The 25,781-nt window shown below is 40.8% G+C and overlaps 1 long non-coding RNA gene across 1 annotated transcript; it reads left to right on the top strand.

The window, feature by feature from the left end:
• The first annotated feature begins 2,115 nt into the window (after positions 1-2,115).
• LOC145528910 (uncharacterized) lies at positions 2,116-24,841 on the top strand. Its single transcript, XR_014070786.1, has 2 exons — positions 2,116-2,281; positions 22,267-24,841. It is a non-coding gene; the product is annotated as an uncharacterized LOC145528910 (long non-coding RNA).
• The last annotated feature ends 940 nt before the right edge of the window (positions 24,842-25,781 follow it).

Genomic DNA, 25,781 nt, shown 5'->3' with positions numbered 1-25,781 from the left:
AAAACAGGAGAGTAGTTGATAGGGTAATGTGTGGATATCAAGTGACTCAGCTCAAATCTTAGCTTTGCTACCTACAAGAGGGGTGTGTGTGCTCAGTCATGTCTGACTCTTTCCTACCTCATGAACTGTAGCCTGCTAGGCTCCTCTGTCCAGGGAATTTTCCAGGTATGAAATACTGGAGCGGGTTGCCATTTCCTCCTCCAGGAAATCCTCCTGACCCAGGGATTGAACCTGCATCTCTTGTGGTTCCTGCACTGGCAGGCGTATTCTTTACCGCTGTGCCACCTGGGAAGCCCTACTAGTGGTCCTTTGTCCAATCTATAACGTATCTAAGTTGCCCGTGCCTCAGCTTCTCTATCTGTAAAATAAGAATGGTAATGGTTCCTACTTCCTAGGATGTTTTTGAGGATTAATCACATTTTTTTTTTTTTTACACAGGACTTTTAACTAAGAGCAACAGATGTATAATGTGTTCAGTAATTATTAGCAGTTGTGATTCATCAGTTTTATTACTGGCTCATATATCATGCTGCCACACATCTTTACCTTTACTGCACACATCATTCCAAATATTAGAGCTGAAAGGTCAAATGTCATTTAGCAAATCTCAGCATGGACTTAGGTTCTCACCAACCTTTATAAGGAGTGCAAATCATTGTAGTATGGGTTAGGTGGGTAAGGCGTGTGGTGTCTTCACACAAGACTGGCAGAGCAGTGCTGCTGGCCTACCGTCCTAGGCACAAACACCACTCCTTGGTCACAGCCGATCTTTTACACAGAACTGCTGACTGCCTTGCAATCTAGAAACTCCAAAAGTTCAATGGCAGGCATGTTCTTTGGGGAATATTATTTATCCAAACAGCTATTTGAAACTTATAATAAAAATTGCAGTGGTGGGAGAACTGGAAAGATTTAAGCAAGTTGAGGGCATGTCAGTATAAATTCAAGGAAGTACAATTTAGTGATTGAGTTAAATGTATACCTATGTCCACATATTAAACATTCATTCTTTGAAAATCTTTAGCCAACCATTCATCTGGAACCAAAGAATAGATTACAAAGAAGGAATTCATTGTAGAAAGATAGTTGGGCTGGATTACTGGCTTTTCCATTGTCAAAATTTATATGAAGAACATTAAAACTAAAATGAATATTCAGAATATTGGAGTTAAAGGGAGATTGTTATCAGGCCAGTAAGTCTACTAAGCTTAGTAGGATTGTCTCGACACAGATATCAGGACTTGACAAAACTCTAATCTGAAAAGATACCTGCACCCCACCATCCATAGCAGATCTATTTGCCATCGTTAAGATATGGAAACAGCATAAGCATCCACTGAGAGATGAATGGGTAAGCAAGATGTGGTACATATATTCAATGGAATATTATGCAGCCATCAAAAGAATGAAATAATGCCATTTACAACAATGTTGATGGACCTAAGGATTATCATACTAACTGAACTAAGTCAGAAAGAGAAAGACAAATGCCAAAAGATATCACATATATGGAATTTAAAATATGACACAAATGAAGTTATTTATGAAACAGAAACAGACTCATAAAGAACAGACTTGTGGTTGCCAAGGGGGAGGGATGGATTGGGAGTTTGAGATTAGCAGATATAAACTATTGTACATATATATAATTAAATCGCTTTGCTGTACACCAGAAACTAACACAATATTGTAAATTATACTTCAATAAAAGATGACTTGGTTTGTGAGTAATATGAGCATTATTCTTTGCAAGTTTAGGATCTACTCCATTCACCTCTAATGGCCTTTCATAACTCAGGTACTTTATTAAATAACTTACAATGGCACCCCACTCCAGTACTCTTGCCTGGGAAACCCCATGGATGGAGGAGCCTGGTAGGCGGCAGCCCATGGGGTCGCAAAGAGTCAGACACGACTGAGCGACTTCACTTTCACTTTTCACTTTCATGCACTGGAGGAGGAAATGGCAACCCACTCCAGTATTCTTGCCTGGAGAATACCAGGGACGGGGGAGCCTGGTGGGCTGCCGTCTATGGGGTCGCACAGAGTCAGACACGACTGACGCGACTTCGCAGCAGCCACACTTATACTAATGTAGTTTAAGACTGAAGAGTCGAGGCGGGGCTAAGATGGCGGAGGAATAGGACGGGGAGACCACTCTCTCCTCCACAAATTTATCGAAAGAACATCTGAACGCTGACCAAACTTCACAAAACTACTTCTGAAGGCTGGCAGAGGACGTCAGGCTTCCACAAAGACAGCGCATTATCTTCAAAAGCAGGTAGGAGAAATTATAAAAGATAAAAAGAGAGACAAAAGAGCTAGGGACGGAGACCCGTCCTGGGGAGGGAGTCGTAAAAGAGGAGGAATTTCCAAGCACCAGGAAACCCTCCCACCGGCGGGTGTGGGGGAAGATTTCTTATCTCGGAGGGCAACGTAACTGGGAGGAAAAAATAAATAAAATCCACAGATTACGTGCCTAAAGCAACTCCCAGCAAAGAACCCCAGACGCTCACATCATCCGCCACCAGCAAGTGGGGGCTGAACGGAGAGGAGCGGGCGGCACTGCCTAGGGTAAGGACCGGGCCCGAGTGCCCCGAGGGCAATCTGAGGGAGCTAACGTGAGATAGTAACCTAAACTGTGGGACAGCCAGAGAGAGAACTATCCCCGAAAAGCCCAACTCTAAGGCACTGCCGGCCCGCTCACAGAACAAAGGACTGAGCGATACCAGAGGAGAGCTAGCCGGCTGCGGACCGCCCCATCCCCCGCCGGACACAGCGGGCAGGCGGGGCCCGCCAGAGCCAGAAAGGGGCAAACTCGGCTCCAGAGAGGGCACCCCCTACCAAACTGCAAACAGGCTCCCAGTTTCTAAGCAAAGACTCCCTGAGATCCCAGAGGGTCGACAGCCACCGGGAGGGTCGCAGCCAGAGACCAGCTCCCCAGAACCGACACAAAGCACACCGGAGCCGGGCGCGCTCGTAAACCGAGGCGGGGACCAGGGAGGTGATAAGCCGCACCGCCCCAACAGGGGAGACCGCGCTCGCCAAACTCCTGGCCGCCGGGGCAGCTCCGACCGGGAACGGCACAAGCCGCGGGCGAAACCGAGTCTGCGCTTTTGTGGAGTAACCGGGAGCCTGAACCTGAGCGGCTTAGACCTGGGAAGTGCACGCAGCTCAGGGCCCGCTCCCCGGCCGAGTAACCTGAAGCCTGAGCAGGGTAGACGGGGAAAGCACACACGCCGTGAGCGGGGGCGAACCCAGTGCGGCCGAGACACTGCGAGCTTACCACACACAGGCCAGATTTGCAGTGTTCCTTCCTCCCCACAGCACGATTGAACAAGCGAACCTAAAGAGATCACCTCCACCGCTTTGTTGCAGGGCGGAAATTAGATACTGAAGAGATCTCCAAACAGAAGCCAAATAAACAGAGGGAAGCGCTTTGGAAGGGACAGGCAAACAGATTAAAATCCCTGTAGTTAATACCGACTGCATTGAAAAGGACCTATAGATCTTGAAAAGTATAAGCAGGAATAAGGATCTATCTGAAACTGAGCAGATCCCACACTGCTCACAACAGCTCCAGAGAAAGTCCGGGATATATATATATTTTTTACTATTATTATTATTATTTTTTTTTAATTTAAAAAAAAATTTTTTTTCTCTTCTTTCCTTTTTCAAGTCCTCTATTACACCTTTAAATTTCATTTTCATAACCCAATATTAACTTGAAAAAAAAAACACCCTATTTTTGAAGCAAACTACATACATATATCTTATACCTTTTGTGTTTTCTTTTTTTAATGTTTTTTTTCCTGTTTCTTTTTTTACTGTTTTATTGTTTTTTTTTCTTTTTACACTGTTTCCTTTTTTCTTTTTTTTTTTTTATATGGTAAGTTTTATAAGAGTCTAACCTCTACTCTAGATTTTTAATCTTTGTTTTACATATTTGATATCAATTTTGTACATTTAAGAACCCAATCTTTAGGACCCATTTTTACTCAGGAGTGTGATCACTGGCCTGATCACTCTCTCCCCCTATTGATGCTCTTTCTTCTCCCCCAGGGAACCTCTATCTCCCACCCTCCTCCTTCTCTTCTCAACCCAATTCTGTGAATCTCTGAGGGTGTTCTGGGTACCGGAGAACACTTCAGGAACAGGATACTGCCCAGATCTCTCTCTCCCCTCTTGATTCCTCCCTTTCTACTCATGCTCACCTCTATTACCTTCCTCCCCCCTCTCTATGTATCTCTGTGAACCACTCTGAGGGTTCCAAACTGTGGAAAGCACAGAGGGAAGTGCTTACTGGCTAGATTGCTCTCTCCACATTTGAATTCCCCTCTTCTCCTCCTGGTCACCCCAAACCCCCCCCCTCATCTCTCCATGTAACTCAGTGAACCTTTCTGGGTATCCCTCACTGTGGAGAATCTTTTCACCATAAACCTAAAAGTTTTATTATTGAGGCTGTACGGAAGGAGAAGTCTAGAGGCTACTACAAGAATAAGACTGAAAGCCAGGGGAAACATTAATTAATAAGAGACCATCCAATAGCCTCCATATATACACTGAAACCAAGCTCCACCCAAGAGCCAATAAGTTTCAGAGCAAGACATACCACGCAAATTCTCCAGCAACGCAGGAACATAGACCTGAGCATCAATATACAGGCTGCCCAGAGGCACACCAAATCCATAGACATCTCAAAAATTAATACTGGTCACTCCATTGCACTCTAAAGAGCAGAAATCCAGCTCCACCCACCAGAACACCGACACAAGCTCCCCCAACCAGGAAGCCTTGACAAGCCACCTGTCCAACCCCAACCGCAGTGAGAAACCTCCACAATAAAGAGGAACTTCATACTACCAGAATACAGAAGGGCCACGCCTAACACAGCAATCTAAACAAGATGAAAAGGCAGAGATATACTCAGCAAGTAAAGGAAAATGAGAAATGCCCACAAAGCCAAACAAAACAGGAGGAGATAGGGAATCTATCTGAAAAAGAATTTCGAATAATGATAATAAAAATGATCCAAAATCTTGAAAGCAAAATGGAGTTACAGATAAATAGCCTGGAGACAAAGATTGAGAAGATGCAAGAAATGTTTATCAAGGACTTAGAAGAAATAAAAAGGAGTCAATATAGAATGAATAATGAAATAAAGGAGATAAAAGACACTCTGGAGGGAACCAACAGTAGAATAACGGAGGCAGAAGATAGAATAAGTGAGGTAGAAGATATAATGATGGAAATAAACGAAGCAGAGAGGAAAAAAGAAAAAAGAATCAAAAGAAATGAGGAAAACCTCCGGGACCTCTGGGACAATATGAAACGCCCCAACATTCGAATCATAGGAGTCCCAGAAGAAGAAGATAAAAGGAAAGGCCATGAAAAAATACTCGAGGAGATAACAGTTGAAAATTTCCCTAAAATGAGGAAAGAAATAGTCACAGAAGTCCAAGAAACCCAGAGAGTTCCAAACAGGATAAACCCAAGGCGAAACATCCCAAGACACATATTAATCAAATTAACAAAGATCAAACACAAAGAACAAATATTAAAAGCAGCAAGGGAAAAACAACAAATAACACACAAGGGGATCCCCATAAGGATAACAGCTGATCTTTCAATAGAAACCCTTCAGGCTAGAAGGGAATGGCAGGACATACTTAAAGTAATGAAAGAGAATAATCTACAACCCAGATTACTGTACCCAGCAAGGATCTCATTCAGATATGAAGGAGAATTCAAAAGCTTTACAGACAAGCAAGAGCTGAGGGAATTCAGCACCACCAAACCAGCTCTCCAACAAATGCTAAAGGATCTTCTCTAAACAGGAAACACAGAAAGGATGTTTCAACACGAACTCAAAACAACAAAGTAAATGGCAACGGGATCATACTTATCAATAATTACCTTAAATGTAAATGGGTTGAATGCCCCAACCAAAAGACAAAGGCTTGCTGAATGGATACAAAAACAAGACCCCTATATATGCTGTCTACAAGAGACCCACCTCAAAACTAGGGACACACACAGGCTGAAAGTGAAGGGATGGAAAAACATATTTCATGCAAACGGAGACCAAAAGAAAGCAGGAGTCGCAATACTCATTTCAGATAAAATAGACTTTAAAATAAAGGATGTGAAAAGGGACAAAGAAGGACACTACATAAAGATCAAAGGTTCAATCCAAGAAGAAGACGTAACAATCATAAATATATATGCACCCAACATAGGAGCACCACAATATATAAGGCAAATACTAACAAGTATGAAAGGGGAAATTAACAATAACACAATAATAGTGGGAGACTTTAATACTCCGCTCACGCATATGGATAGATCAACTAAACAGAAAATTAACAAGGAAACACAAACTTTAAATGATACAATAGACAAATTAGATTTAATTGATATTTACAGGACTTTCCACCCCAAAACAATCAATTTTACCTTTTTCTCAAGTGCACATGGAACTTTCTCCAGGATAGATCACATCCTGGGCCATAAATCTAGCCTTGGTAAATTCAAAAAAATTGAAATCATCCCAGCCATCTTCTCTGACCACAATGCAGTAAGATTAGACCTCAATTACAGGAAAAAAACTATTAAAAATTCCAACATATGGAGGCTAAACAACACGCTTCTGAATAACCAACAAATCACAGAAGAAATCAAAAAAGAAATCAAATTATGCATAGAAATGAATGAAAATGAAAACACAACAACCCAAAACCTATGGGACACTGTAAAGGCAATACTAAGGGGAAGGTTCATAGCAATACAGGCGTACCTCAAGAAACAAGAAAAAAATCAAATAAATCAACTAACTCTACACCTAAAGCAACTAGAGAAGGAAGAAATGAAAAACCCCAGGGTCAGTAGAAGGAAAGAAATCTTAAAAATTAGGGCAGAAATAAATGCAAAAGAAACAAAAGAGACCATAGCAAAAATCAACAAAACTAAAAGCTGGTTTTTCGAGAAGATAAACAAAATTGACAAGCCATTAGCCAGACTCATCAAGAAACAATGGGAGAAGAATCAGATCAACAAAATTAGAAATGAAAATGGAGATATCACAACAGACTCCACAGAAATACAAAGGATCATAAGAGACTACTACCAACAGCTATATGCCAATAAAATGGACAACTTGGAAGAAATGGACAAATTCTTAGAAAAGTATAACTTTCCAAAACTGAACCAGGAAGAAATAGAAGATCTTAACAGACCCATCACAAGCACGGAAATCGAAACTGTAATCAGAAATCTTCCAGCAAACAAAAGCCCAGGACCAGACGGCTTCACAGCGGAATTCTACCAAAAATTTAGAGAAGAGCTAACACCTATCCTACTCAAACTCTTCCAGAAAATTGCAGAAGATGGTAAACTTCCAAACTCATTCTATGAGGCCACCATCACCCTAATTCCAAAACCAGACAAAGATGTCACAAAAAAGGAAAACTACAGGCCAATATCACTGATGAACATAGATGCAAAAATCCTCAATAAAATTCTAGCAAACAGAATCCAACATCATATTAAAAAGATCATACATCATGACCAAGTGGGCTTTATCCCAGGAATGCAAGGTTTTTTTAATATCCGCAAATCAATCAATGTAATACACCACATTAACAAATTGAAAGAAAAAAACCATATGGTTATCTCAATAGATGCAGAAAAAGCCTTTGACAAAATTCAGCATCCATTTATGATAAAAACCCTCCAGAAAGCAGGAATAGAAGGAACATATCTCAACATAATAAAAGCTATATATGACAAACCCACAGCAAACATTATCCTCAATGGTGAAAAATTGAAAGCATTTCCCCTAAAGTCAGGAACAAGGCAAGGATGCCCACTCTCACCACTACTATTCAACATAGTTTTGGAAGTTTTGGCCACAGCAATCAGAGCTGAAAAAGAAATAAAAGGAATACAGATAGGAAAAGAAGAAGTAAAACTCTCACTGTTTGCAGATGACATGATCCTCTACATAGAAAACCCTAAAGACTCTACTAGAAAATCACTAGAGTTGATCAATGAATATAGTAAAGTTGCAGGATATAAAATTAACACACAGAAATCCCTTGCATTCCTATACTCCAATAATGAGAAAACAGAAAGAGAAATTAAGGAAACAATACCATTCACCATTGCAACAAAAAGAATAAAATACTTAGGAATATATCTACCTAAAGAAACAAAAGACTTATATATAGAAAACTATAAAACACTGATGAAAGAAATCAAAGAGGACACAAACAGATGGAGAAATATACCGTGTTCATGGATTGGAAGAATTAATATAGTGAAAATGAGTATACTACCCAAAGCAATCTATAGATTCAATGCAATCCCTATCAAGCTACCAATGGTATTTTTCACAGAACTAGAACAAATCATCTCACAATTTGTATGGAAATATAAGAAACCTCGAATAGCCAAAGCAATCTTGAGGAAGAAGAATGGAACTGGAGGAATCAACCTGCCTGACTTCAGGCTCTACTACAAAGCCACAGTCATCAAGACAGTATGGTACTGGCACAAAGATAGAAATATAGATCAATGGAACAAAATAGAAAGCCCAGAGATAAACCCTCGCACATATGGACACCTTATCTTCGACAAAGGAGGCAAGAATATACAATGGAGAAAAGACAATCTCTTTAACAAGTGGTGCTGGGAAAACTGGTCAACCACTTGTAAAAGAATGAAACTAGAACACTTCCTAACACCGTACACAAAAATAAACTCAAAATGGATTAAAGATCTAAACGTAAGACCAGAAACTATAAAACTCCTAGAGGAAAACATAGGCAAAACACTCTCCGACATAAATTACAGCAGGATCCTCCATGACCCACCTCCCAGAATATTGGAAATAAAAGCAAAAATAAACAAATGGGACCTAATTAAAATTAAAAGCTTTTGCACAACAAAGGAAACTATAAGCAAGGTGAAAAGACAGCCTTCAGAATGGGAGAAAATAATAGCAAATGAAGCAACAGACAAACAATTAATCTCAAAAATATACAAGCAACTTCTGCAGCTGAATTCCCGAAAAATAAACGACCCAATCAAAAAATGGGCCAAAGAACTAAACAGACATTTCTCCAAAGAAGACATACAGATGGCTAACAAACACATGAAAAGATGCTCAACATCACTCATTATTAGAGAAATGCAAATCAAAACCTCAATGAGGTATCATTTCACACCAGTCAGAATGGCTGCTATCCAAAAGTCTACAAGCAATAAATGCTGGAGAGGGTGTGGAGAAAAGGGCACCCTCTTACACTGTTGGTGGGAATGCAAACTAGTACAGCCACTATGGAGAACAGTGTGGAGATTCCTTAAAAAACTGGGAATAGAACTGCCATATGACCCAGCAATCCCACTGCTGGGCATATACACCGAGGAAACCAGAATTGAAAGAGACACGTGTACCCCAGTGTTCATCGCAGCACTGTTTACAATAGCCAGGACATGGAAGCAACCTAGATGTCCATCAGCAGACGAGTGGATAAGGAAGCTGTGGTACATATACACAATGGAATATTACTCAGCCATTAAAAAAAATACATTTGAATCGGTTCTACTGAGATGGATGAAACTGGAGCCCATTATACAGAGTGAAGTAAGCCAGAAAGAAAAACAACAATACAGTATACTAATGCATATATATGGAATTTGAAAGATGGTAACGATAACCCTATATGCGAGTCAGAATAAGAGACACAGATGCATGGAACAATTTTATGGACTCTGAGGGAGAAGGTGAGGGTGGGACGTTCTGGGAGAATAGCATTGAAACATGTATATTATCGTATGTGAAATAGAACACCATTCCATGTTCGATGCATGAGACAAGGGCTCAGGGCCGGGGCAATGGGATGACCCAGAGGGATGGGATGGGGAGGGAGGTGGGTGGGGGGTCCAGGAAGGGGAACACATGTAAACCCATGGCTGATTCATGTCAATGTATGGCAAAAACTATTACAATATTGTAAAGTAATTAGCCCCCAACTAAAATAAATAAATTTATTAAAAAAATTAAAAAGAAAAAAAAAAAGACTGAAGAGTCAACCCTTCTTACACCACAACTAGAGAGTCCATGCACTGCAATGAAAGATCGTGCTGTGACTAAGACCCAATACAATCAAATAAATAAATATTAAAAAAAAGAAAAATCTATACTTAAAATTAATTCCTATAAAGTTGTAAATAAAATTATAAAATTTTAAGTTATAAATAAAATTTATAAAAGTTATAATCACATAATGCATTTCTTGAAATAAATCTTTTTTTTTAATTTTGGTTCTCTGATTTTCTTGTCTTTCTCTTTCTCCCATGTCAGCCTACCTTACTCTCCCCTGTCCCTGGTCTTCCAGGGAACCCTGCTAACAAAACACATGCCCTTCCATGACATTCCTCAGTGTAATATATAAATATATGTGCTCACATTTACATATTTTAAAAATTGTATTCACATATCTGTATTCCCATTTAATGCCTCAAAACAACCCCTCAAAGTCAAGTGGCATAGGTATATTCTTTTTAAAGGCAGCATACTAGTTTGTCTCCTGGATATTCCTTAATTTATTCAGCCATAGGCTTCTTAATTGAAACATTATTTACTCTGTTTTAAAACTTTTGCTCCTATAGACAGTGGTACTGTAAGCATCTTAGTGTACATACTGTAAACAATGCAAAAAAGAGAGTAATTTGTTTTCCCATTTTACAAATGATGACACTATAGCTAAGAAAAGTACAAATGGTCACACCATCCATCTTGTTTTTCTCTAATCTCATGTTTCACTAAACCATGTGACACTCTATTTTCTTATCCTAACTTCTTAAAAATTATAGGTCATTAAATGAAAATACATGTAACTCCAAGTCACCTAAGAGATCATGTACCTGGCAGTTAAATAGAGCTTAGAAATTTAAGAAGAGATGATTTTACGTTTATTTTTATAAACGAGTCTCAAAGTACCATGGTTTATTACAGATTTAGGTTTATTACACATTAAGTTTTGGGGAGGAAGTATGGCAAAGTAGAATTTTAAAGAAACAGTTTTCAGCACAGGATACTTTAAACTGCCAGATAAAACATACTGAGCAGGAGTTCCGATAAGATGGCGGAGGAATAGGACGGGGAGACCACTCTCTCCTCCACAAATGTATCGAAAGAACATCTAAACGCTGACCAAACTTCACAAAACTACTTCTGAAGGCTGGCTGAGGACTTCAGGCTTCCACAAAAACTGCGCATTATCTTCAAAAGAGGTAGGAGAAATTATAAAAGATAAAAAGAGAGACAAAAGAGTTAGGGACGGAGACCCGTCCCGGGGAGGGAGTCGTAAAAGAGGAGGAATTTCCAAGCACCAGGAAACCCTCTCACCGGCGGGTGTAGGGGAGGATTTTTTATCTCGGAGGGCAACGTAACTGGGAGGAAAAAATAAATAAAATCCACAGATTACGTGCCTAAAGCAACTCCCAGCAAAGAACCCCAGACGCTCGCATCATCCGCCACCAGCAAGTGGGGGCTGAACGGAGAGGAGCGGGCGGCATTGCCTAGGGTAAGGACCGGGCCCGAGTGCCCCGAGGGCAATCTGAGGGAGCTAACGTGAGATAGTAACCTAAACTGTGGGACAGCGAGAGAGAAAGAACTATCCCGCGAAAAGCCCAACTCTAAGGCACTGCCGGCCCGCTCACAGAACAAAGGACTGAGCGATACCAGAGGAGAGCTAGCCGGCTGCGGACCGCCCCATCCCCTGCCGGACACAGCGGGCAGGCGGGGCCCGCCAGAGCCGGAAAGGGGCAAACTCGGCTCCAGAGAGGGCACCCCCTACCAAACTGCAAACAGGCTCCCAGTTTCTAAGCAAAGACTGCCTGAGATCCCGGAGGGTCGACAGCCGCCGGGAGGGTCGCAGCCAGAGACCAGCTCCCCAGAACCGACACAAAGCACACCGGAGCCGGGCGCGCCCGTAAACCGAGGCGGGGACCAGGGAGGTGATAAGCCGCACCGCCCCAACAGGGAAGAGCGCCCTCGCCAAACTCCTGGCAGCCTGGGCAGCTCCGACCGGGAACGGCACAAGCCGCGGGCGAAACCGAGTCTGCGCCTTTGTGGAGTAACCGGGAGCCTGAACCTGAGCGGCTTAGACCTGGGAAGTGCACGCAGCTCAGGGCCCGCTCCCCGGCCGAGTAACCTGAAGCCTGAGCAGGGTAGACGGGGAAAGCACACACGCCGTGAGCGGGGGCGAACCCAGTGCGGCCGAGACACTGCGAGCTTACCACACGCACGCCAGAATTGCAGTGTTCCTTCCTCCCCACAGCACGATTGAACAAGCGAACCTAAAGAGATCACCTCCACCGCTTTGTTGCAGGGCGGAAATTAGATACTGAAGAGATCTCCAAACAGAAGCCAAATAAACAGAGGGAAGCGCTTTGGAAGGGACAGGCCAACAGATTAAGATCCCTGTAGCTAATACCGACTGCATTGAAAAGGACCTATAGATCTTGAAAAGTATAAGCAGGAATAAGGATCTATCTAAAACTGAGCAGATCCCACACTGCTCACAACAGCTCCAGAGAAAGTCCGGGATATATATATTTTTTACTATTTTTTTTTTTTTTAATTAAAAAAAAAATTTTTTTTTTTCTCTTCTTTCCTTTTTCTTCAAGTCCTCTATTACACCTTTAACTTTCATTTTCATAACCCACTATTAACTTGCAAAAAAAAAAAAACCCTATTTTTGAAGCAAACTACATACATATATCTTATACCTTTTGTGTTCTCTTTTTTTAATGTTTTTTTCCTGTTCTACATTTTTTTACTGTTTCTTTTTTTACTGTTTTACTGTTTTTTTTTCTTTTTACACTGTTTCCTTTTTTCTTTTTTTTTTTTTTTTTAAGATTGTAAGTTTTATAAGAGTCTAACCTCTACTCTAGATTTTTAATCTTTGTTTTACATATTTGATATCAACTTTGTACATTTAAGAACCCAATCTTTAGGACCCACTTTTACTCGGGAGTGTGATCACTGGCCCGATCACTCTCTCCACCTATTGATGCTCTTTCTTCTCCCTCAGGGAACCTCTATCTCCCACCCTCCTCCTTCTCTTCTCAACCCAATTCTGTGAATCTCTGAGGGTGTTCTGGGTACCGGAGAACACTTCAGGAACAGGATACTGCCCAGATCTCTCTCTCCCCTCTTAATTCCTCCCTTTCTACTCATGCTCACCTCTGTTACCTTCCTCCCCCCTCTCTATGTATCTCTTTGAATCACTCTGAGGGTTCCAAACTGTGGAAAGCACAGAGGGAAGTGCTTACTGGCTAGATTGCTCTCTCCACATTTGAATTCCCCTCTTCCCCTCCTGGTCACCTCAACCCACCCCCCCCACCTCATCTCTCCATGTAACTCAGTGAACCTTTCTGGGTATCCCTCACTGTGGAGAATCTTTTCACCATTAACCTAAAAGTTTTATTATTGAGGCTGTATGGAAGGAGAAGTCTTGAGGCTACTGCAAGAATAAGACTGAAAGCCAGGGGAAACATTAATTAATAAGAGACCATCCAATAGCCTCCATAAATTCACTGAAACCAAGCTCCACCCAAGAGACAATAAGTTCCAGAGCAAGACATACCACGCAAATTCTCCAGCAACGCAGGAACATAGACCTGAGCATCAATATACAGGCTGCCCAGAGGCACACCAAATCCATAGACATCTCAAAAATTAATACTGGTCACTCCATTACACTCTAGAGAGCAGAAATCCAGCTCCACCCACCAGAACACCGACACAAGCTCCTCCAACCAGGAAGCCTTGACAAGCCACCTGTCCAACCCCAACCGCAGTGAGGAACCTCCACAACAAAGAGGAACTTCATACTACCAGAATACAGAAGGGCCACGCCTAACACAGCAATCTAAACAAGATGAAAAGACAGAGAAATACTCAGCAAGTAAAGGACAATGAGAAATGCCCACAAAGCCAAACAAAAGAGGAGGAGATAGGGAATCTATCTGAAAAAGAATTTAGAATAAGGATAATAAAAATGATCCAAAATCTTGAAAGCAAAATGGAGTTACAGATAAATAGCCTGGAGACAAAGATTGAGAAGATGCAAGAAATGTTTATCAAGGACTTAGAAGAAATAAAAAGGAATCAATATAGAATGAATAATGAAATAAAGGAGATAAAAGACACTCTGGAGGGAACCAACAGTAGAATAACGGAGGCAGAAGATAGGATAAGTGAGGTAGAAGATAGAATGATGGAAATAAACGAAGCAGAGAGGAAAAAAGAAAAAAGAATCAAAAGAAATGAGGAAAACCTCCGGGACCTCTGGGACAATATGAAACGCCCCAACATTCGAATCATAGGAGTCCCAGAAGAAGAAGATAAAAGGAAAGGCCATGAAAAAATACTCGAGGAGATAATAGTTGAGAATTTCCCTAAATTGAGGAAAGAAATAGTCACAGAAGTCCAAGAAACCCAGAGAGTTCCAAACAGGATAAACCCAAGGCGAAACACCCCAAGACACATATTAATCAAATTAACAAAGATCAAACACAAAGAACAAATATTAAAAGCAGCAAGGGAAAAACAACAAATAACACACAAGGGGATCCCCATAAGGATAACAGCTGATCTTTCAATAGAAACCCTTCAGGCTAGAAGGGAATGGCAGGACATACTTAAAGTAATGAAAGAGAATAATCTACAACCCAGATTACTGTACCCAGCAAGGATTTCATTCAGATATGAAGGAGAATTCAAAAGCTTTACAGACAAGCAAGAGCTGAGGGAATTCAGCACCACCAAACCAGCTCTCCAGCAAATGCTAAAGGATCTTCTCTAAACAGGAAACACAGAAAGGATGTTTCAACACGAACTCAAAACAACAAAGTAAATGGCAACGGGATCATACTTATCAATAATTACCTTAAATGTAAATGGGTTGAATGCCCCAACCAAAAGACAAAGGGTTGCTGAATGGATACAAAAACAAGACCCCTATATATGCTGTCTACAAGAGACCCACCTCAAAACTAGAGACACACACAGGCTGAAAGTGAAAGGATGGAAAAACATATTCCATGCAAACGGAGACCAAAAGAAAGCAGGAGTCGCAATACTCATTTCAGATAAAATAGACTTTAAAATAAAGGATGTGAAAAGGGACAAAGAAGGGCACTACATAAAGATCAAAGGATCAATTCAAGAAGAAGACGTAACAATCATAAATATATATGCACCCAACATAGGAGCACCACAATATATAAGGCAAATACTAACAAGTATGAAAGGGGAAATTAACAATAACACAATAATAGTGGGAGAATTTAATACTCCACTCACGCATATGGATAGATCAACTAAACAGAAAATTAACAAGGAAACACAAACTTTAAATGATACAATAGACAAATTAGATTTAATTGATATTTACAGGAGTTTCCACCCCAAAACAATCAATTTTACCTTTTTCTCAAGTGCACATGGAACTTTCTCCAGGATAGATCACATCCTGGGCCATAAATCTAGCCTTGGTAAATTCAAAAAAATTGAAATCATCCCAGCCATCTTCTCTGACCACAATGCAGTAAGATTAGACCTCAATTACAGGAAAAAAACTATTAAAAGTTCCAACATATGGAGGCTAAACAACACGCTTCTGAATAACCAACAAATCACAGAAGAAATCAAAAAAGAAATAAAATTATGCATGGAAACGAATGAAAATGAAAACACAACAACCCAAAACCTATGGGACACTGTAAAAGCAATACTAAGGGGAAGGTTCATAGCAATACAGGCGTACCTCAAGAAACAAGAAAAAAATCAAATAAATCAACTAACTCTACACCTAAAGCAACTAGAGAAGGAAGAAATGAAAAACCCCAGGGTCAGTAGAAGGAAAGAAATCTTAAAAATTAGGGCAGAAATAAATGCAAAAGAAACAAAAGAGACCATAGCAAAAATCAACAAAACTAAAAGCTGGTTTTTCGAGAAGATAAACAAAATTGATAAGCCATTAGCCAGACTCATCAAGAAACAAAGGGAGAAGAATCAGATCAACAAAATTAGAAATGAAAATGGAGAGATCACAACAGACTCCACAGAAATACAAAGAATCATAAGAGACTACTACCAACAGCTATATGCCAATAAAATGGACAACTTGGAAGAAATGGACAAATTCTTAGAAAAGTATAACTTTCCAAAACTGAACCATGAAGAAATAGAAGATCTTAACAGACCCATCACAAGCACGGAAATTGAAACTGTAATCAGAAATCTTCCAGCAAACAAAAGCCCAGGACCAGACGGCTTCACAGCGGAATTCTACCAAAAATTTAGAGAAGAGCTAACACCTATCCTACTCAAACTCTTCCAGAAAATTGCAGAAGATGGTAAACTTCCAAACTCATTCTATGAGGCCACCATCACCCTAATTCCAAAACCAGACAAAGATGTCACAAAAAAGGAAAACTACAGGCCAATATCACTGATGAACATAGATGCAAAAATCCTTAATAAAATTCTAGCAAACAGAATCCAACATCATATTAAAAAGATCATACATCATGACCAAGTGGGCTTTATCCCAGGAATGCAAGGTTTTTTTAACATCCGCAAATCAATCAATGTAATACACCACATTAACAAATTGAAAGAAAAAAACCATATGGTTATCTCAATAGATGCAGAAAAAGCCTTTGACAAAATTCAGCATCCATTTATGATTAAAACCCTCCAGAAAGCAGGAATAGAAGGAACATATCTCAACATAATAAAAGCTATATATGACAAACCCACAGCAAACATTATCCTCAATGGTGAAAAATTGAAAGCATTTCCCCTAAAGTCAGGAACAAGGCAAGGATGCCCACTTTCACCACTACTATTCAACATAGTTTTGGAAGTTTTGGCCACAGCAATCAGAGCTGAAAAAGAAATAAAAGGAATACAGATAGGAAAAGAAGAAGTAAAACTCTCACTGTTTGCAGACGACATGATTCTCTACATAGAAAACCCTAAAGACTCTACTAGTAAATTACTAGAGTTGATCAATGAATATAGTAAAGTTGCAGGATATAAAATTAACACACAGAAATCCCTTGCATTCCTATACTCCAATAATGAGAAAACAGAAAGAGAAATTAAGGAAACAATACCATTCACCATTGCATCAAAAAGAATAAAATACTTAGGAATATATCTACCTAAAGAAACAAAAGACTTATATATAGAAAACTATAAAACACTGATGAAAGAAATCAAAGAGGACACAAACAGATGGAGAAATATACCGTGTTCATGGATTGGAAGAATTAATATAGTGAAAATGAGTATACTACCCAAAGCAATCTATAGATTCAGTGCAATCCCTATCAAGCTACCAATGGTATTTTTCACAGAACTAGAACAAATCATCTCACAATTTGTATGGAAATATAAGAAACCTCGAATAGCCAAAGCAATCTTGAGGAAGAAGAATGGAACTGGAGGAATCAACCTGCCTGACTTCAGGCTCTACTACAAAGCCACAGTCATCAAGACAGTATGGTACTGGCACAAAGATAGAAATATAGATCAATGGAACAAAATAGAAAGCCCAGAGATAAACCCACGCACCTATGGACACCTTATCTTCGACAAAGGAGGCAAGAATATTCAATGGAGAAAAGACAATCTCTTTAACAAGTGGTGCTGGGAAAACTGGTCAACCACTTGTAAAAGAATGAAACTAGAACATTTCCTAACACCGTACACAAAAATAAACTCAAAATGGATTAAAGATCTAAATGTAAGACCAGAAACAATAAAACTCCTAGAGGAAAACATAGGCAAAACACTCTCCGACATAAATCACAGCAGGATCCTCCATGACCCACCTCCTAGAATATTGGAAATAAAAGCAAAAATAAACAAATGGGACCTAATTAAAATTAAAAGCTTTTGCACAACAAAGGAAACTATAAACAAGGTGAAAAGACAGCCTTCAGAATGGGAGAAAATAATAGCAAATGAAGCAACAGACAAACAATTAATATCAAAAATATACAAGCAACTTCTGCAGCTGAATTCCCGAAAAATAAACGACCCAATCAAAAAATGGGCCAAAGAACTAAACAGACATTTCTCCAAAGAAGACATACAGATGGCTAACAAACACATGAAAAGATGCTCAACATCACTCATTATTAGAGAAATGCAAATCAAAACCACAATGAGGTATCATTTCACACCAGTCAGAATGGCTGCTATCCAAAAGTCTACAAGCAATAAATGCTGGAGAGGGTGTGGAGAAAAGGGAACCCTCTTACACTGTTGGTGGGAATGCAAACTAGTACAGCCACTATGGAGAACAGTGTGGAGATTCCTTAAAAAACTGGGAATAGAACTGCCATATGACCCAGCAATCCCACTGCTGGGCATATACACCGAGGAAACCAGAATTGAAAGAGACGCGTGTACCCCAATGTTCATCGCAGCACTGTTTACAATAGCCAGGACATGGAAGCAACCTAGATGTCCATCAGCAGACGAATGGATAAGGAAGCTGTGGTACATATACACAATGGAATATTACTCAGCCATTAAAAAAAAATACATTTGAATCGGTTCTACTGAGATGGATGAAACTGGAGCCCATTATACAGAGTGAAGTAAGCCAGAAAGAAAAACAACAATACAGTATACTAATGCATATATATGGAATTTGAAAGATGGTAACGATAACCCTATATGCGAGACAGAATAAGAGACACAGATGCATGGAACAATTTTATGGACTCTGAGGGAGAAGGTGAGGGTGGGACGTTCTGGGAGAATAGCATTGAAACATGTATATTATCATATGTGAAACAGAACACCATTCCATGTTCGATGCATGAGACAAGGGCTCAGGGCCGGGGCAATGGGATGATCCAGAAGGATGGGATGGGGAGGGAGGTGGGTGGGGGGTCCAGGAGGGGGAACACATGTAAACCCATGGCTGATTCATGTCAATATATGGCAAAAACTATTGCAATGTTGTGAAGTGATTGGCCCCCAACTAAAATAAATAAATTTATAAAAAATAAAAATAAAAAAAAAATAAAAAAAAAAAAAACATACTGAGCATTGCACATTTCTGGTTTGGGGACAGATGGATAATTTTGAATGGAACTAAACCTCCCACTGACAACTCCACATAAAACAGCTCTTGGAGCTCATGGAAAGAAAATAGCTAAAGCAGGACCAGCGTGACTTTGGTCTCTGGGAAGAGAGATGCATACAGGAGGCTCCACGTTTATCCTGGCTTTTCCCACTAAGGCATTTTTTCCAGTTTTCTTTGGAGGAAAACAGAGGCCAAGCAGGAAGTGGTTGTCTGACTAAAGAAAAGATATGAAGTCAGGATTCCAAGCTGACACACCAGCTGAGATCTGCAGGGCAAACTCCTGGAAAATGGAAAAGTACAGAGAAACTCCCCCAGCTCCTAACTCTTATCAAGTCATCAGTAATTCTTAAGTTAAACATGGCAGATCATATGGTTAGGATTAGGCATTAATGATACATTGATTACATCGTTAATATAATATCCCTCCTCCAAATAAGCCTTTATTTTCTGAACTTTCCAAAAGAAAAATATCGCTTAGTACATATTATGTATCTAGCAGTAAAGGAAGTGGATTAAAAATAGCAAATAATGTGATTTCCTTAACTAATTTGAGATATGAATTTTTCAAATTATAATAACAAATCAAAGAAGTAGGCAGATTATTGAAATAAGTTATTAGAAAATGCCATGAAGAGAGAACAGCAAGTAATATGAAACATGAAAATAATTGTTTACTTCATTCATATTTTTAAAAGGTGTAAGCACAACGTCAGTCTCAGCAAAGATGCTATTAACATAATAACAAGTAAGTTTTCATTTTAAAAATCAAGCTCAAAGTTTCCAAAATAATCTAAGAGTTTAAGCTGCTTTTAAACAATCAGAAGAAATGGATAAAATTATATGAGAGAATGTCTAAGGGAATTAGTAATTGGGATGTTGGAGAAAAACAGATTAACAAGGTATACTGAGTGCTCCATACTTAGTAAACTGATGTTTCAGGTTTTTCTTATTTCATAAGAAGTTTCTTTATCAGAATATAAGGTGAGGACTTCTCTGGTGGTCCAGTGGGTAAGAATCTCTCTTGCAATGCAGGGGGTGTGGGTTCGATCCCTGGATGGGGAACTAAGATCTCACATGTGCCCTGGAACAATGAAGCCTGTGTGCCGCAATTAGAGAATCCATTCCCTGCAAAGAAAGATCCCATGTGAGTCAATGAAGATTCCACATGCTGTAACTAAGACCTGATGCAGCCAAATAAACATGTGAAACTGAAAGTCGCTCAATCGTGTCCAACTCTTTGTGACCCCCATGGACACACCCCATGGAATTCTCCAGGCCAGAATACTGGAGTGGGTAGCCTTTCCCTTCTCCATGGGGATCTTCCCAACCCAGGGATTGAACCCAGGTCTCCCACATTGCAGGTGGATTATTTACCAGCTGAGCCACAAGGGAAGCCCAAGAATACTGGAGTGGGTAGCCTAGCTCTTCTCCAGCGGATCTTCCCAATCCAGGAATGGAACAGGGGTCTCCTGCATTGCAGGTGGATTCTTTACCAACTAAGCTATCAGAGAAGTCCAAATGAATACGTAATAAATATTAAAAAAGGAAGACGCCCCTAGCAGAGGTTTGGAATGATGGTAATATTTCAGAATATGCATTGTTAAATGCTGGGAAAAAATGAGTTGTGGTGGAAGTGTTGATGAGAAGGCAGAGCAACAGGAACTCAAAAGTGCTACTGATAGAAATGCTAAATGGTATTGCCACCTTGGAATAGCACTGTCAATAGATCGGAGGTAGGGCAGAGGGAGTCTGAATACAGCGGGGCAGAACAAGAGAATTCTCTGGGATATTAGAATTGTTCTACATCTTCTCTCTAGTACAGACTGATACATACTGATCTATACGTCTGTAAAAACACATGTGGTTCTGTGTATGTAAATACAGTACAAATGTAATTTTTTTAAATGGAAGAAATAAAAGCAAACAAAACAAAACAAAAGAGTGTAGTATAAATGGAAGATTATCTTTTGACTTGCCGATCGGAAGGTGATCTGGGCAGAAGAGTTTCCAGTGAGGTTGGTGAGAGTGGCAAGGATGAGTTGATTTTGTAGAGTGTCCAGTAAATTCAATTAAGAAGGATGAAAGCAGAGGGGCATGTCCTTTTAGAAATGCACGGTACTCCTATCCTGTGTGGGTGCGTGTTCAGTTGCTCATTCGTGTCTGACTATTTGTGGCCCCATGGATCATAGCCCACCAGGCTCCTGTGCCCATGGAATTTTCCACACAAGAATACTGGGGTGGGTTACCATGCCCTCTTCCAGGGATCTTCCCATCCCAGCGACTGAACCCATGTCTCTTGTGTCTCCTGCATTGGCAGGTAGATTCTTTCCACTTGTGGCTCAAGGGGTAAAGGATCTGCCTGCAGTGCAGGAGCTGCGGGAAACACGGGTTTGATCCTGGGTCAGGAAGGTCCCCTGGAGAAGGAATAGAAGCCCACTCTAGTATTCTTGCCTGGAGAATCCCATGGACAGAGGAGCCTGGTGGGCTACAGTCCATGGGGTCACAAAGAGTCAGACATGACTGAAGCGACTTAGCACGCAAGCACAGTGGGAAAGAGGTAAATGCCCTTGTGATAAGGAGGAGGTGGTCCCAGTGTGGGACTTGAGTAAATCAATGTAGACATTCGCTATGGTCAAGGCATCCAGGGAAGTTCATCCTGACCAGAGTGCATTGCGTATCCTAAGTGTGCACTCCAGGATGGGACTCTAAGACTCCACTGGGTTGGGTGTTAATAAGCTGTACTCTTCAGAAGTGCATTCTTGGGTGGTCTCCCCAGATTCCATAACCCCCATTTCCACAGAACCATTTTGGATATTTGGAGGTCCTGTGCTCTAAGTGTTACAGAGGATGAGATTGTTCCTAGAGCATCTCTGTCTGCTATCTGAACAGTAACTGTGTATGTTCCAGGGCTTTCTAAAGGATCCTAAGCTATAGATTGAAATTAAAGGGAAACTGAGTTATGTCAGCCTTTCCAAGATCATGAAATATGGGCTTATCTGATCTCCTACAGGCAGAGAATGGTCTCTGGATTAGTTGTTTCCCTAGATTCATGGTGCTCTATATTCCACTTCTTTTCTAGGAGACCACTTGGATATGCATAGGGCAGACAACATGCAGCCTGGAGCCTGGAGCAAGGGGGAGAGACGCAGAGATTGTATCTTTCAGAGGGTGGACATGTCATATGTCAACAACATCTTCAGTCAAAGGGCTAGAAGTAAAAAACTTGAGTACTGAATCCAACCAAGTCTGAGAAGCAGTGGAGGAATGGATATGGGGCATACTCCTGTTTTATTTTGCAGGTAAAATTTCAGCTCTAAGATTGGGTCCTTATACAGCCTTTCAGCCTGGGGAAAGCAAGTCATTTAAAAGTTTGGGGACTGGACAGATGGACGCAAGATGGAGTTTAAGATCTCATCACAGGGACTCCTTTAAGCTGGGCACCACATGAATCTCTATAGATTGTGATGGGCGCAATTCCAACGGCATCATTCATAAGAATGACCCCCTAGGAGTGTTGTGATCAATTGTGGATTACTCCAGTGTCTCTTAGTAGCCAGGTTTCAAAGCATAGGAAGACAGACATTAAATGTCTTTAGTGATGGCAGGAAATATGGCGAGAGAAGGAGAGTTGGAAGGAGAGGAAAAGAGAAGAGAGCAGAAGAAGAAAGAGGAGAAGAGAAAAAGAACATTTGCGTAACAGTTACAGTGGCCACATAGTTTATTGTCAAAACTGGGATACTTTTGAAAGGAAAAGGGACACTATCATAACTGCACAAGGACAGCATTTAAAACAAGGCTATTTGGGGCAAGCAGTAATTGTCCATTCACCTCAGAAACAGGGCAAAGTTCTCTTGGCTGCATTTGACCCAGAAGTTATTCTTTTTGCTCCTTCTAACCACAGATGGCTGTGATGTGTCACCCAAAGAGGCAGCAGAGGGCATCTGAGAAACACGGCAGGGACACGACCAGGATATGCGACTCCGGTCCTTCCTGCGTTGCACACGTCCAGGCAGAGCCGCTTGTCCTCATTCCTTGTAGGTACATCTTGCAGATCCTCCGCTGTCCTCTTGCTGCTGGGATGAGCTGCCATCCAGCAAGGCTCCTCAGAGTCCGATGCCTAGAGAATGGTTTCTTAATTGTCCTGAATAGGCCTGACTGCAGATAGACTCTCTTCTCCATCCCTGAGATAACTGACATCTTTATGAAGCTTTGGTGATATTTTGCCTTTTCTCCTCTTTCCTGATGTTATAATGACTAGGACGGATTTTTAACTGGCAAAAAGCCTGATAAGCTGCAGTCCATGCAAAGAGTCAGACATGACTGAGTGACAGGCACACTTTTCTGTGTACAGCATGGTGCACACGCCAACGGACTGGCACATCACAGGGACTGCTGTGTTGAAGGTCACTTTCATCTGATACACTATCAGGCTCAGTTGCAGGAGACTCAAGGTGGCTGCTTCTCTGCAGGTGAGAGCCACTGAAATCATGTGCGAGGTCTTGAAAAAGCAAGGACCATGCCCTCCAAGGTGAATATGCATCCAAATTGCCTGAAGGGCTTATTAAAGCACAGTCTGCTGAGCTCTGCACCCAGCTCTCCTCCTGATTCAACAGATCTGAGGAGGGGCTTAAGGTATATTTCTAGAAAGTTCCTAGGTGATACTGTTGCACTATCCTAGAGACCACACTTTGGGAACCATTGCCTTAAAATGACTGACTCAATAGTGATGCAACCTCCCCACCACAATTATTGTGATTTCTCGCCTCACTTGAAAACATTAGTAGTTGTCTTTATTTTCTGAGATAGCAAACTAAATGACAAGCTTATCCTTACCAAAAGTGAGGTCTGGCTGCTCACTGCTCAAAATCTAATAAAGCAAGGTTGGTGGAAAGGAAAGTTCGGTTTATTTTGGAGGTTGGCAACTGGGATGGCATGGGGGGTGGGGAGGAATGGACTCCCGTCGAAAGGTCGATTCCCCCCGCCCCCACCAGCAATCACCAAACTGAGGGAGGGGACTTCGTGCAGAAACAGGTGCTCTGACAGCTATCTTGAAATTACTCATGCAGTGATCTGATTTGCTTTTTTTAAAATTAATTTATTGAGGATAATTACTTTACAATGTTGTGATGGTTTCTGCCATACATCAACATGAATCGGCTGCCTCTTGATTGTTTCAAGTACAGCTCGTCTTCAGTTCCATGGTCAGTTTGTTCCATTTCTTTGAGGCCATTTCTTGGAATTGTGGCAGCTCATGTCGTGGCTACAGTCTGGTCTGCATGTGATTAACTCCTTTCCCCTGGTGGGTTTAAGTATCTTCAAAACAGCTCAAAGGATATGCCTCAGAATATTATCTATAGCCTTTGAAGAGAAACGAGAGGTCCTTGAATTTGTTTAATGACTTAACTATTGTTATTTGGTCCTGTTTGTTTTCCTTTGCTTCTGCATTGTCTCACTTCTCTGATTAAATATATTCTATGATGAAAGGTTTTCTACAGACAAAAGGGAGACTGAAGACGCGGGGGGAAGGGCCATGGGGTCCTGCTTTCTCACTGTCATTTAGCGCGGCACCAACTTAGTAGTGGTGGGAACACTCCTCAAATTCACGCAAACTTAACCTCATGAGTGAAATAAACAACTGAATGAACCCACTCAAATCAATTAAAATATTTATTGAGAACTTACTCTGATCCAGGCTCTGTGGTATGAACCTACAAAGGAGCCAGGCACTGTTTTATCTTAGGGAACTGTACAGTGTGAGGACCACACCTTAGGGCTCTAACTGAGAGTTACACTATTGAAAGCCTCATAAATGGGGTGGGATTCACACGAACTGTGGAAGAAAACCAAGAGATGGTCAATTATCAAGAGGCTGATGAGTTTGAGAAAATTTGATACCATCCCAGTATGATATGGTAGAAAGGGGAAAGATTATAATATAGAAATTGAAGCTCTAATCAGTTGCATTATTGTCTGTTTGCAGAAAGAATGCTTGGACAGAAAGAAGATGGCCAGCACAAATACAGAAGTACCGTGACACTGATTCCCTAACTCTGCCCTTAGACTTGATCTCCTTTGCCTTTGATGACAAAACCTTTTGATGGAGGTGGATCAATTTGAGCAGCATAGGCTGATACTGAGTTTTAAACCCACTTTTTCACTTTCCTGTTTCACCTTCATCAAGAGGCTGTTTAGTTCCTCTTCACTTTCTGCCATAATGATGGTGTAATTTGCATATCTGAGGTTATTGATATTTCTCTCTGCAATCTTGATTCCAGCTGGACCTTCATCCACCTTGGCTTTTCACATGATGTACTCTGCATTTAAGTTAAATAATCAGGGTGACAATATACAGCCTTGATGTACTCCTTTCCCAATTTTGAACTAGTTCATTGTTCCATGTCCAGTTCTGACTGTTGCTTCCTGACCTACATACAGGTTTCTCAGGAGGCAGGTAAGGTGGTCTGGCATTTCCATCTCTTTAAGAATTTTCCACAGTTTGTTGATTCATACAATCAAAGTCTCTAGCACAGTCAATGCAGCAGAAGTAGATGTTTTCTCGAATTCCCTGATAAACAAGCCAACTCATTGAAAAAG

This window comes from Giraffa tippelskirchi, chromosome 12 (assembly GCF_054371585.1).
Source record: "Giraffa tippelskirchi isolate mGirTip1 chromosome 12, T2T-mGirTip1v1.2.pri, whole genome shotgun sequence".
NCBI lineage: Eukaryota > Metazoa > Chordata > Mammalia > Artiodactyla > Giraffidae > Giraffa > Giraffa tippelskirchi.
This window is presented reverse-complemented; position numbering and strand designations above follow the sequence as displayed.